General features: G+C 41.1%; 1 pseudogene; it reads right to left on the bottom strand.

Moving 5' to 3' along the window:
* LOC131384164 (uncharacterized) overlaps positions 1 to 9016 on the bottom strand; it is a 41396-nt pseudogene extending 32380 nt beyond the window's left edge.
* Positions 9017 to 12668: the final 3652 nt, after the last annotated feature.

Here is a 12668-nt window from a genome sequence, read left to right as displayed (position 1 = left end):
AATAAAATTGCAGTGATAGGCAGCCCAGCATTGTAATGTGGTATCACGATGACCTAATTGACCATGGCTCCTTACGTCTTTCTGTTGTATTTTCTTATTATGTAGTTTCCATCTGCAAGCTCTTTTCACACCCTTAAGATGATTGCTAGAGGTCCAGTATTTACGCATGTAATTCATGCTGAGTGAAGGGAGAAATTAGCAAGAGAAAAAGAAGGAATTTGTTACCAGAGACATATTTAGGAGCTTTCACAAAAGACTTACCTAACGATGGAAAATTTTTAGCTAGGTTCTTTGTGATCTTCTAAGAACATAGGGAATCTATAATAAAAGAAATAAGAATGGATAGTGGACAAGCCACTAGCCATCTCTGCCACATGTCCCAGTTTCTCTGATAAGATTTACCATAAAGCTTACAACATAAAATTTTATATCAAGAAGTAAGAAATACATTTTAAGTAAATTTTATATTGGATATAAAACAAGTCACAACTATAATCATAATCCTAAAATATTATTTTGTCATTCTAAAATATTCACAGTGTGAGTTCTTTCTCTTTTTCTTAGACGAGGTAAATCAAATCAATATTTTCTACTATTGGCAAATAGTAGTCCATAATCATGAACATGTGTATGTGTGCAAGAAAGGCTGAATACCAAGAGAACTGTATATAAACTTGATTTTTCCAAAATTATTCCTTCAACACCTTTTATGAAGATGGATGCAAACTACCCTGCAATTTCTATATTTTTCTCTTCCAATTAGGAAAGGAAAAGTTACATGAAACATGACAGCTTTTGTGCCAACAAATGTGTTTCTATTTTAGATTTTATTATTATGCTTATTTAGAGACACAAAAATTTTGCTTAAAAACATGTCCAAATGTCCTGCAAATACTGAAACTTGGGGGTGATATTTGAAAATACCAATAAAACAGAGATTTTGTATATGCCATGTTCTTTAATAGAAAATTGTTAAAAACATTCTGGATCCAAAGGAAACTGATTTTTAAGGTATTTGTTTATTGATATGCCACTGCCTCGTAAAGCTTATAAATGATAGGATCAGCTATTACAGAAATCATCATGCCTAAAAAATATGTCAAGTCCTTCCAAGTTGCCTAACCTCCAAAAGATTCAGCATTCTGGCTATTCACTGAGTTAAACTATTCATGGTGATTAATTTGTCAAATACCTAGACAGAAGAAAGTGACATGATGGTTTTCAAGCTACAGGCTACAATCACATATTTTGCAAATAATCGTACCTCAGAAAAACATATTTTTTGGCAGGAACATCATGATTTAGAGCAAATGCATTCCACTACAGGGGTTGGGGAGGAAGGATTTGTATAGTTATCCTTTCATGAGTAAATTGGCACCAATTCCAGAAAAAATTAGGCATGCATGCTGAAAAAAGGAGTGAAAGTTTTCTATCTGCCAATCTCATAACCAAAAGAGTTCACTTACATTCACAATTGTTTTCTATGGATTGACAATGCTGTCCTCAGATTAAACTCTAGTGGAAAAGGATAAAGAAGACCTTATATAAAACCTTGTCAAACAATGTTGAGGTGTTTCTAGGTATGTTTTGAGTGTGTGTGTGTGTGTTTGTGTGTGTGCGTGTGCATAGGCAGAGTTGAGTAAGTAGGCTTTGAACATCAATGGTGACAACATTATGAAGTAAATTCCCCATTGTTGTTTGTCTTTCCTTTATTCTCTTCTTCCTTAGCCACCAAGCATTTTTATGGCACAGGCATCATTTTGACTTTCAAGAGCCTGTAACTCTAAAGGAGGGAAGCCTTCTTTCTGATTGGAAGAGCTGTGGTTCCAAGAGTGTTGTGCATATCCGTGTTGTTTTTCTTTCTTTCTGATCTCTCATTGTTTGTCCCAGAGTTGTAGGAAGTACACAGAAGATCAGGGTAAAGTCCCACCTTTCTGGCCAGAGAATCAAAAAGATGATCCCAGCGTGCCAGAAAATACCGGAGAGGTTGTGGGAAGAAAGAAGCTTGGAAAAGTGCCCCCCGTTTGAAATTCTTTACTTACCCTTTATTCATGTATCCATTGAGCTGACCCTATGCAGCCTAGATTAGACTTTGAGAATGGAACTTAAAGAGACTACTGCTCAGATCACAGATTTTCCACTGGGTGGTGCATATGTGTCAGGTCTGAAGAGCATTGTAGCTATTGAAACTCCAACACACAGAAGGCTACTTGAAATTGTGATATAAATCCAACTGAGTCAATTGCCTGCCAAGACAAAAATATCAACATTTTCTATAGGATTTAAATATACCCAGTGTCTCAAATATAACATTCAAAATGTCTAGGGTAAAATCGAAATTACTCAGTGAAATAAAAATTGGGAAAAATCTCAAATTACTTAGGAAAAGACATGCAACAGAGGCCACAGCTGAGATGACAAGGATGTTACAATTATCTGGCACAGACTTTAAACCAGCTATTATAAAAAATGTTTCAACAAGAAAGGGTAAATATCTTGGAGTAAATAAAGAGCATAAATCTCAGCAAAGAAGTAGAAGGTATAGGAAGTCAATGGAAATCTTAAAACTGAACTATATAGTAACTGAAATAAAAATAAAAGCTTACTAGTTAGGCTCAAGAACCAAATGGAAATGATCAAGGAAACTGTCAGTGAAGTTGAAGATGAATGAAGAGAAATTATGTAATCTGAACAGTGTAAATTTTTTTTAATGAAAAAAATGAGAAAAGCTTTAGAGACTTCTGGTATACTATAAAAAATTCTAATATACCATAATCCCCAAAGAAAGGAAGACAATGTAAAGGAGAAGAAAGCCTGAAAATTTGCTGAAAGATATAAACCAGATACAAGAAGCTCAATGACTCCTCAAAAAGATAAAGGAACCCATTTCCAGTTATATCTTAGCCAAACTGATGAAAACTAAATACAAAGAAAATATCTTGCAAATAGCCCCCCCCAAAATGACACATTATTTATAAGAAGAAATTATAAGGAATGACTGTGGATTTTTCATCAGAAGCCGTGGACGCCAGAAGTAAGTAGGCTAGCATTTGTAAAGTGACAAAAAGAAGTCACCTCAGAATTCTGTATCCTGATAAAATGACTTTCAGGAATGATGACAAAATAAAGATATTCTCAAATGCAGAAAATCTTAGAGAATTTGTTGCCAGCAGATGTTCTCTCAAATAATCACTAAAGTAAGTTTTTAAGATAGAAAGAAAACATTACCAAAGGAAATTTAGAACATCAGGTATGAAAGAGGATGCGATGGTATGAATTTTTTTCCCTCCAAAATGCATGTTTAATTTTAATCCTCAATGTGGCAATATTGAGATGTGGGGCATTTAAGAGTTGCTTGTATCATGAGGGCTCTGCCATTATAAATGGATAAATCCATTCATGGATTAATGGGCTAATGGATTAAGGAGTTACCATGAAAGGGTAACTGGTGGCTGTACAAAATGAGGAAGAGAGACCCAAGCTAGTATGTCAGCCCATTAGCATCAATATGGTTCTGCTCTGTGCCCCAAACCAAATCTCATCTTGAATTGTAATAATTCCCACATGTTGTGGGAGGGACCTAGTGGGAGGTAACTGAATCATGGGGGTGGGTCTTCCTCGTGCTGTTCTCTTAATAGTGAATAAGTCTCACAAGATCTGACGATTTTATAAAGTTGAGGTCCCCTGCACATACATACCTCTTGCCTGCTGCCATGTAAGGTGTGACTTTGCTCCTCACTCGACTTCTGCCATGATTGTGAGGCCTCTCCAGTCATGTGGAACTGTTAGTCCACTAAACCTCTTTCATTCATAAATTGCCCAGTCTTGGGTATGTCTTTATTAGCAGTGTGAGAAAAGCCTAATACAAGCATGCTTAGCCCCCTCGTCATGTGATATTCTGCACTGCTTTGAGAATATAGAGGATCTCTACTAGAAAGAAGGTTCTCACCAGATGTGGCCCTGGACCTTGGACAGCCTCCATAACTGCAATAAATGAATTTATTTTCTTTATTAATTACTCAATTTCAGATAGTCTATTAAAAGGAAAAGAAAACTAAGATGAAAAACAGAAATGGTAAATATCTGGATCAGCATTGTAAACCAAAAAGTGACTGAGGCAGGTCTCAATCAACTGGAGATTTATTTAGCCAAGATTAAGAACATGACCAGAAAATCACAACTAACAGAAGCATCTATGACCTATGCTTTTTCCAAAGGAAGTTTGGGGAACTTAGATATTTAAAAAGAAAAGAGCAAGCAGGAGGGAAAAAAAGGGGCAGAGTGGAGAGTGAGACAAATGGTTATATTATTGAGAGGCTCTGATTTGCCTCAGTAAATCGACATTTTACATGTGAATAGAGGATACAGAGGAAAAAGTCAATTTTACATTGTCACATTTTACATATGATAAAATAAACAAGTGAAAAGTAGGGGAACAGCAAATGAGTCTATGACACAAGGTTGTGAAATTATAGCTAACTGCTTGGGAACGAAAAGGAAGACACTATTGGTGACTCAGTTCCCAAGCTTACTTTCCCTTTGGCATAGTGAGTTTGAGGTCCTGAGATGCTTTCTTTCACAATATAATGGAATATTCTTTCCTTTTTCTAGTTCTTTAATATATGTCTTATGGTTGAGATTTAAAAGAAACTATAAAATTGTCTGATGGAATTCAATGTATATATTGTAATACATAAATAACTTATATGGTAGTAAGTTTATATATTTCACTTGAAGTGCAAAAGATATTACTCAGACTGTAAAAAGTAAAGGATGTATATTGCAATCTAGTCACTGTATATTTTAGTGACTACAATCTAATCATTGAAACTAATGTAGATTCAAGGTCTATTTAAATAAGACATTAGGTATGCTAATAATATTCAAGTAACCCAGAAAAAGATAGAGGAAAACAGAAGGAATAAAACACATAGAAACAGAGGGGGTACGACTTCTAGAATGACTAAGTATGGACTCTAGCAAATCCTTCTGTGTCCAGAGTTGGTTCCTTCCAGTGGGTTTGTGGTCTCACTGACTTCAAGAATGAAGCCACGGACCTTTGCGGTGAGTGTTACAGTTCTTACAGTTGGCATGGACCCAAAGAGTGAGCAGCAGCAAGATTTATTGTGAAGAGCGAAAGAACAAAGCTTCCACAGCGTGGAAGTGGACGCGAGTGGGTTGCCAGTGCTGGCTGGGGGTGGCCAGCTTTTATTCCCTTATTTGTCCCTGCCCATGTCCTGCTGATTGACCCATTGTACAGAGTGCTGATTGGTCCATTTTACAGGGTGCTGATTGGTCCATTGTACAGAGTGCTGATTGGTGCATTTTACAAACGTCTAGCTAGCTACAGAGCACTGATTGGTGTGTTTTATAATCCTAACTACAGAATGCTGATTGATGTATTTTACAATCCTCTCGTAAGATAGAAAAGTTCTCTAAGTATCCACTTGACCCAGGAAGTCCAGCTGGTTTCACCTTTCAATCCCCCCTCTAAACAGGACACCCCAACTGCTGTTGGGAATTGGGTGATGACCACTGTAGCTACTTCCTGCTGGATAGGGGCAAAGAAGGGGCCCTGCAGTGGTATGTCCTCTAGAGGGGAACTCTCTAGGCCAGCCAAAGGGCCAGCAGGTCATTCCAGGGGACCTTAGTAAAAGTTGTGAGTTTAGCTTATTTGGGGTTCCATTTGTAAGACCATCTGTAGCATGATGGCCTCGATCCTGGAGGAAATAAATTTGACAAGGAGGTTAAAAACAAAAGGCCTGAAGGTGAGTGATAGCAAAATGGCTGTCATGGGACCTAGAAAGGGGAGAATCCATGTCACCCAACTCCAGAGGTCAGTATAAGAGTTTGAAAGGCGTCTTATTTCAGAAGCCTTTTCCTGTAAACTCTGGGTGGTGTCTCGTACTATCATTGACTGGTTAGTGTAAAAGCAATACTCTTCCCCCTATGAAGGTGCAAAGTCCACCTTTCTTAGCAGTGAGGGGGTCTAGGCCTTAGCAGTTTTGGAGAGTCACAGCTACCAAAGAGTCCATTTGGGATTGTAGAGTAAGGATAGATTTTATTTCTTGCAAACTGTCTGAGAAATCCTTTGAAAGTCTGTGGTAGTAGGATAATGAAGTATATAAACCTGCTATTCTGGTTTCTGTAGCAGTAGCCATTCCTAACCCTGTAAGTAGGGGTGTTAGTTGTATGGCCCTGTGCTGATGGACTTGAACTTTGAGGGGCACAGATAGGGTCTGAGTTCCACAAGATTAGAAATTAGGATAATACATGTTACACTGTTAACTTTTAGCAAACTCTTGTTGAAAACCTTGTAAGTTTGGGATTTCAATTATTCTTTGCTATTAATTAGACCTCGTTCAGTCCATATTAACTTAGAATTGGTATAGATGGCTCCTTCCTGGTTCTGTAGGTACATTAAGGTTTGGCTGAGTGCAAACAGCTCGCACATTTGAGCAGACCAATTGTTAGGCAATTTTCCTAACTCTGCTTCTACAGGAGTTTCCTTATCACTCACTGAATACCCGTTGTGTCTTTTTCCCTTAATCACCTGGGAGGAACCATCTATCATCCTGTCCTGAAGGGAGTTCCTCCTAGATCTGGTCGGACCTTCGTATGGTAATTAATTAAAATTTAGATCACCTGTTAGGAAACTTGCTGTGTTAAGGATTTTTGATAGGAAGGCTATGGATTGTCAGTGGCCTCAGTGCTTTTACTGACAAGTTGGTATTAGAGTGTTATAGGGTCACAGAGAAGTCCTTCAATTATCAATTATAGGTTCTAAATTTACCCTGGCTTTTAAAGGAATAGAGTACACTGTTTTTTCTTTACTACTTCTCTCTCTTTCTCTATCTCTTTCTCTCTTTGACTTTCTGTCTTTCCTCTCTCTCTCTTTCCTTTCTGCTAGTCTTTTCCTGCCTCTGCCCACCACTTATGCTGCTGTTCTCCCCTCTCTTTCCCCTTTTTGATGGCTTCAGCAGTGTAATACTGCCACCTCCTTGGGTTTTTTCACTGCATGCAATAGCTCCATAATTTCCTTGTGGTATTTATTGGGGGTTCCCCCAGAGGTTAAGAACTCCCTCTCTTTCCATATTACAGCATGGGCATGTAGGTTTATATAAGCATACTTGCTATCTGTATACACATTTATTCTTTTTCCCTTTCCCAATTCTAAGGCTCAAGTAAGTGCCACTAGTTCTGCTAACTGTTTGGTCCCTGGGGAAAGAGGCTTACTTTCAAGTACTGTTACATCACTAACTGTGGCATAACCTGCCCTTCATATCCGATTATCCATAAATGAACTTCCATTGGTATATTGGTTAAGGTCAGGACTAGCTAAGGGGACTTCTAAGATCCTCTCAGGTGGCATAAGTCTGGACTATAATTTGTTGGCAGTCATGCTGGATTGGTTCTCCATCCTCTGGGAGAAAAGTAGCATGGTTGAGGGCTGCATGTGTGTGTAGTTGAAGCACCAGTCCCTCAAGGAGTAGCGCCTGTGTCTGAGAGCCATAAACTTCCTTTGGCACCTAGTCTGCCATATACATCATGAATAGTCCAGACCGTGAGATTCTTTCCTTGTATTATTTTGATAGCCTTTGATACTAAGATGGCCACTGCCACAACTAGTTGTAAACAGTGAGGCCAGCCTTTTGCTACCACATCAATTTCCTTACTTAGGTATGCCACTGGCTGTGGGGTTGTCCCACCAGTCTGAGTAAGGACTCCAAGAGCTATTCCTGCTCTCTCTGTGACATATAAAGTGAAGTTTTGTCCTGTGGGAAGGCTTAAGGCTGAAGCTTGTACTAGGGCCTGCTTTAAGGTTTTGAAGGCTGTTTCTGCCTCTGGTTCCCATTCTACTAGATGAGTATTTCCCCTCTGGGTCTCCTTGATTAGAGTATATAGTAGCCTGGCCATCCCACTATATCTGGGGATCCATAGTTGGCAAAAGCCAGTGATTCCAAGGAACCCCCTCAATTGTTTTAATGTCTTAGCGTGAGGATAAGCCAGTATAGGCTGTATTCATTCCTTGCTGAGAGCCCTGGTTCCTCTGGCTAAGATTAGGCCTAGATATTTGACTTGTTGTAGGCAGAGTTGGGCCTTCTATTTAGACACCTTGTACCCTTGATTAGCTAGAAAGTTTAAGAGATCTAGAGTAGCCTGCTGGCATGAGGCTTCTGAATTTGTAGCCAAAAGTAAATCATCCACATACAGAAGGACCAGAGTGCCTGGACTTGAGAAGTGACCTAGATCTTGGGCCAGTGCCTGACCAAACAGATGAGGGCTATCCCTAAACCCTTGGGGCAAGACCGTCCATGTAAGTTGTGATATGTGTGGTCTGTGGGATCATCAAAGTCAAAGAGAAACGGGGAGTCAGAGTGCAGGGGAATGCAGAAGAAGGCATCCTTGAGGTCCAGACCAGTGAACCATTCTGCTTCCTCTGGTATTTGAGAGAGCAGGGTATAGGGGTTGGGTACAACTGGATATAGAGGAATTACTGCCTTACTGATGAGTCTAAGATCTTGCACTAGACCACTGACCGTTTAGTTTTTGTACTCCTAGAATGGGGGTGTTGCAGGGACTGCTGCATTTTCTTACTAAGCCTTGAGCCTTTAAATGTCTAACAATATCCTGTAATCCTTTATGATCTTCAGGCCTTAAGGGATATTGCCTTTGACAAGGAAAAGTGGTGGGATCTTTTAATCTGATTTGGACTGGGTGGGCATTTTTTTTTACCCTTCCGAATTGTCCTTTCAATGCCCAGACTTCAGGGTTGATTCCCTCTTCAAGTAGGGGACAACAAATGGGTAACTTTTTCCTCATATTCATGTAGATAATAGCCCCAGCTCTGGCTAATATGTCCCTTCCTAATAAGGGTGTGGGATTTTTAGGCATAACAAGAAATGCATGTGAAAAGAGCAAAGTCTCCCAATTACAACTGAGGAGGTGGAAGAAATACCTGGTTACAGGCTGTCCCAGCATTCCTCGGATGGTAACTTACCTTGAGGACAGCCATTGGGGCAGGAGATTAACACTGAGAAAGCTGTGCCAGTGTCCAGGAGGAAGCCAATTTCCTGGCCTTCAATGGTTAAACATACCCAGGGCTCAGTGAGGGTGATGACATGAGCTGGTGCTTGCCCCGGGCACCCTCAGTCCTGTTTTTGGATCATCTGGTTGAGGGCTTCTGGCCAAGAAAACCTTTGTCCTCTGGGGCAGCGGGCCGTCCAGTGATTGCCTCTGCATAATGGACATGGGTGAGGGGGCAGCTTATTTCTCATTGGACAATCTTTTTTAAAGTGTCCTTGCAAACCACACTGATAACAAGCCCCACTGGGTGACTGGCCTGCTCCATTTTCTTTCTTCTCTGAACCACCAAGGTTTGTTGTCTGAGGGCCATGACTAAGGCTATGGCCTTTCTCTGATCTTGCTTTTCCTTTTTGGCCTGTTCTGCTTGGTCCCTATTATAGAACACTGAGGTTTCCAGGTTTAATAATGCCTCCAGATTTTGTTCAGGGCCCAAGGATCACTTTTGGATCTTTCTCCTGATATCTGCAGCTTATTGGGTAATAAACTTATCTCTGAGGATTAATTGACCCTTGAGGGAGTCGGGTTACAGGGCAGTATATTTTCCTAAGGACTCCTATTGCTGCTCAAGGAAGCTGGAAGGATTTTCTTCCTTTCCCTGAGTTATGGTGGACATCACTGAATAACTCATGGGCTTTTTCCTAATTCTCCTTAGTCCTTCTAGAACACAGGTCAACAGATGTTTGTGACTCCAGTTCCCATCATCTGAGTCGAGGTCCCAGTAGGGATCCATACTGGGGATGGCTTGCTGACTGGTAGGGAATTTGTCCCTTTTCAGGTATCTCCAAACTCTCATGCTGCAACTAAAGCCATATTCTTTTCATTAAAGGCCAGGATTTGATCTAACAATAGCATGACATCTCTCCAAGTGAGGTCGAAGGTTTGCCCTAGACCCTGTAGAGCATCTGTATACCTATCAGGATCATCTGAAAACTTTCCCAGATCTACCTTGATCTGTTTTAAATAAGAGAGGGAGAAGGGGACATGTACCCAGGTTGGGCCAAATTCCCCTCCCCCTACAGCTTGAAGGGGCCATAACTGACAGCCCAGGAGTTTTTGTGGTCCTTTGGGGATTTCTTTCCTTGTTTCCTTCTGGGCGACAGAGATTAGAGGAGGCTTATCATTAATAGGAAGGGGAGCTATAGGGAGGCTAGGATATGGAGGTAAGCTGAGAGGTCCTCTTGTGGGACGTAAATTGCAAGCTTTGCATAGTTGTAGATTCTCCTTCAATGAAAAGAAAGCTTGGACATAGGGTATTTCACTCTACTTGCCTTCCCTCTTACAGAAAAGGTCAAGCTGCAGGACAGTATTATAATTTATACTTCCCTCAGGTGGCCATTTTTCCCCATCAGAGAGAATATTGGGGCCAGGCTATAGTGCAGAAAAAAGTGAGTGGCCTCTTTTTCAGGATTTGCTGATCAAATTGGTCCCAATTGCTTACGATGCATTTCAAGGGTGAGCCTGTTTGTGTCTGAGTGTTTCCCATGTGAAAGAAAAAAACTGCCCATGGTTTTGGTGTGTTTGTTTTTCCCCCCTTGCCCAAGAAACTGCAACAGTCCCTGGACTCTGCTGATTGGAATAGTTGTGCTCACTGACACAGCAGCAGAAACACTAGTTTTCCTCCTAGACAACAAGAAGGATCAAGAAAGGTCGGATTTAGTGGCCCTCAATGACGCATTCTGAAAAACCTGTTAGAGTCCTAAGCATTTTCTCCTGTCAGTATTGGGACTTTACCCCTGTCCTATAAAGATGATATGCTGCAAAAATGGAGCAGAGGGCCATACCCTGAGGGAGGGAAGGGATCTCCAGGGTTGGAAGAGTGACGCCTTTTGTCCTCACTTCTCATCATACTGTCATGGCTGTCAGTTATGTCCCCTTAAAGCTGTAGGGGGAGAGAAATTTGGCCCAAACCGGGTACATGTCCCCTTCTCCCTCTCTGATTTAAAACAGATCAAGGTAGATCTGGGAAAGTTTTCAGATGATCCTGATAGGTATACAGATGCTCTACAGGGTCTAGGGCAAACCTTCGACCTCACTTGGAGAGATGTCATGCTATTGTTAGATCAAACCCTGGCCTTTAATGAAAAGAATGTGGCTTTAGTTGCAGCCTGAGAGTTTGGAGATACCTGAAAAGGAACAAATTCCCTACCAGTCAGGATAGGATATCATTTCTGGGGCTCCCCATATCCTAGCTTCAGAAATAGCCTTTGTTAGGCCTGCTAGTCTGAGGAGGGATCCTAAAATTCCAGATAGTCTCCTCCAAACTGGGGTTTTGGGCAAAAATTATGTCTTTCTGATTGGTGAGACTGGCTGCCTAAAGAAAGGAACAGAGTCCCGAAATTCACACTAGAAATTATTCTTATAGGAGAAACTAGAAAAGCACCAGAAAGAGGGAGTGGTTTTTAGAAGTGGGACTAGCCTCAGAGAAGAGAGGTGGGAGGAAGTTTGTCTGACAGGCATTAGGACCCAGGAGGCAAGGGTCAGGATAGATAGGATAGATGGCGAGTCTCGCTTGGGCGACATGACTTTGAGAGTTCTGCTCATGGCTGCAGGGTCAACCAACTCTTTGTTGGGACCCTGGAGCTGGATGGCTTTCCTCTCTGTCAATCCTCAGCTCAGCCCAGAAGTACAGAAAAAGCGGAAGCTGGTTCCAGACAAACCAACGCTCCCAACTTCAAACAGTCGGGGGTTGTTAGACAGCCCTTTCCCAGAAAGCCTGACACCTGTGTCTTTAGTCTGGCAATCATGCTAGTCACTTTTAACTGGCCGACAGGTGCCCAGTGTTTAGCCCCTGAATTCTATGGAAAAACAGAACAGAATAGCAAGCAAAAGGGGTCCAATGGTACTCACTGCTTGGAGATAGTACCATCTGGGTCACCAAGATATGTCTAGAGTTGGTTCCTTCTGGTGGGTTCATGGTCTTGCTGACTTCAAGAATGGAGCCCCAGACCTTTGTGGTGAGTGTTACAGCTCTTAAAGATGGCATGGACCCAAAGAGTGAGCAGCAGCAAGATTTATCATAAAGAGTGAAAGAACAAAGCTTCCACAGCATTGAAGGGGCACCTAAGGGGGTTGCCGCTGCTGGCTGGGGTGGCCAGCTTTTATTTCCTTATTTGTCCCCGCTCACATCCTGCTGATTGGTCCATTTTACAGAGTGCTGATTGGTCTATTTTACAGAGCACTTATTGGCCCATTTTACTGGATGCTGATTGGTCCATTTTACAAACCTCTTGCTAGCCACAGAGCGCTTATTGTTGTGTTTTTATAGAGTGCTGATTGGCGCATTTTACAAACCTCTTGCTAGCCAAAGGGCGCTGATAGGTGCGTTTTACAATCCTAGCTACAGAGTGCTGATTGGTGCATTTTACAATCCTCTTATAAGACAGAAAAGTTCTCCAAGTCTCCACCCGACCAAGAAGTCCAGCTGGCTTCACCTTTCACTTTCTTCAAAATGAAGTTTAAATCATCTAAAATTATCAAAAATAGCCATTTAAAGAGACTGAAATTGATCAAAGTTGTATGGTAAATGTGAAGCATTTCTTCAAGAAAACTGAGCCTCAATAAGAACAGTAGGAATCTGTGAT

This window comes from Hylobates moloch, unplaced genomic scaffold (assembly GCF_009828535.3).
Source record: "Hylobates moloch isolate HMO894 unplaced genomic scaffold, HMol_V3 SCAFFOLD_9, whole genome shotgun sequence".
Classification (NCBI taxonomy): domain Eukaryota; kingdom Metazoa; phylum Chordata; class Mammalia; order Primates; family Hylobatidae; genus Hylobates; species Hylobates moloch.
The sequence above is the reverse complement of the archived record's forward strand: the minus strand, read 5'-3'. Positions and strand labels throughout refer to the sequence as shown.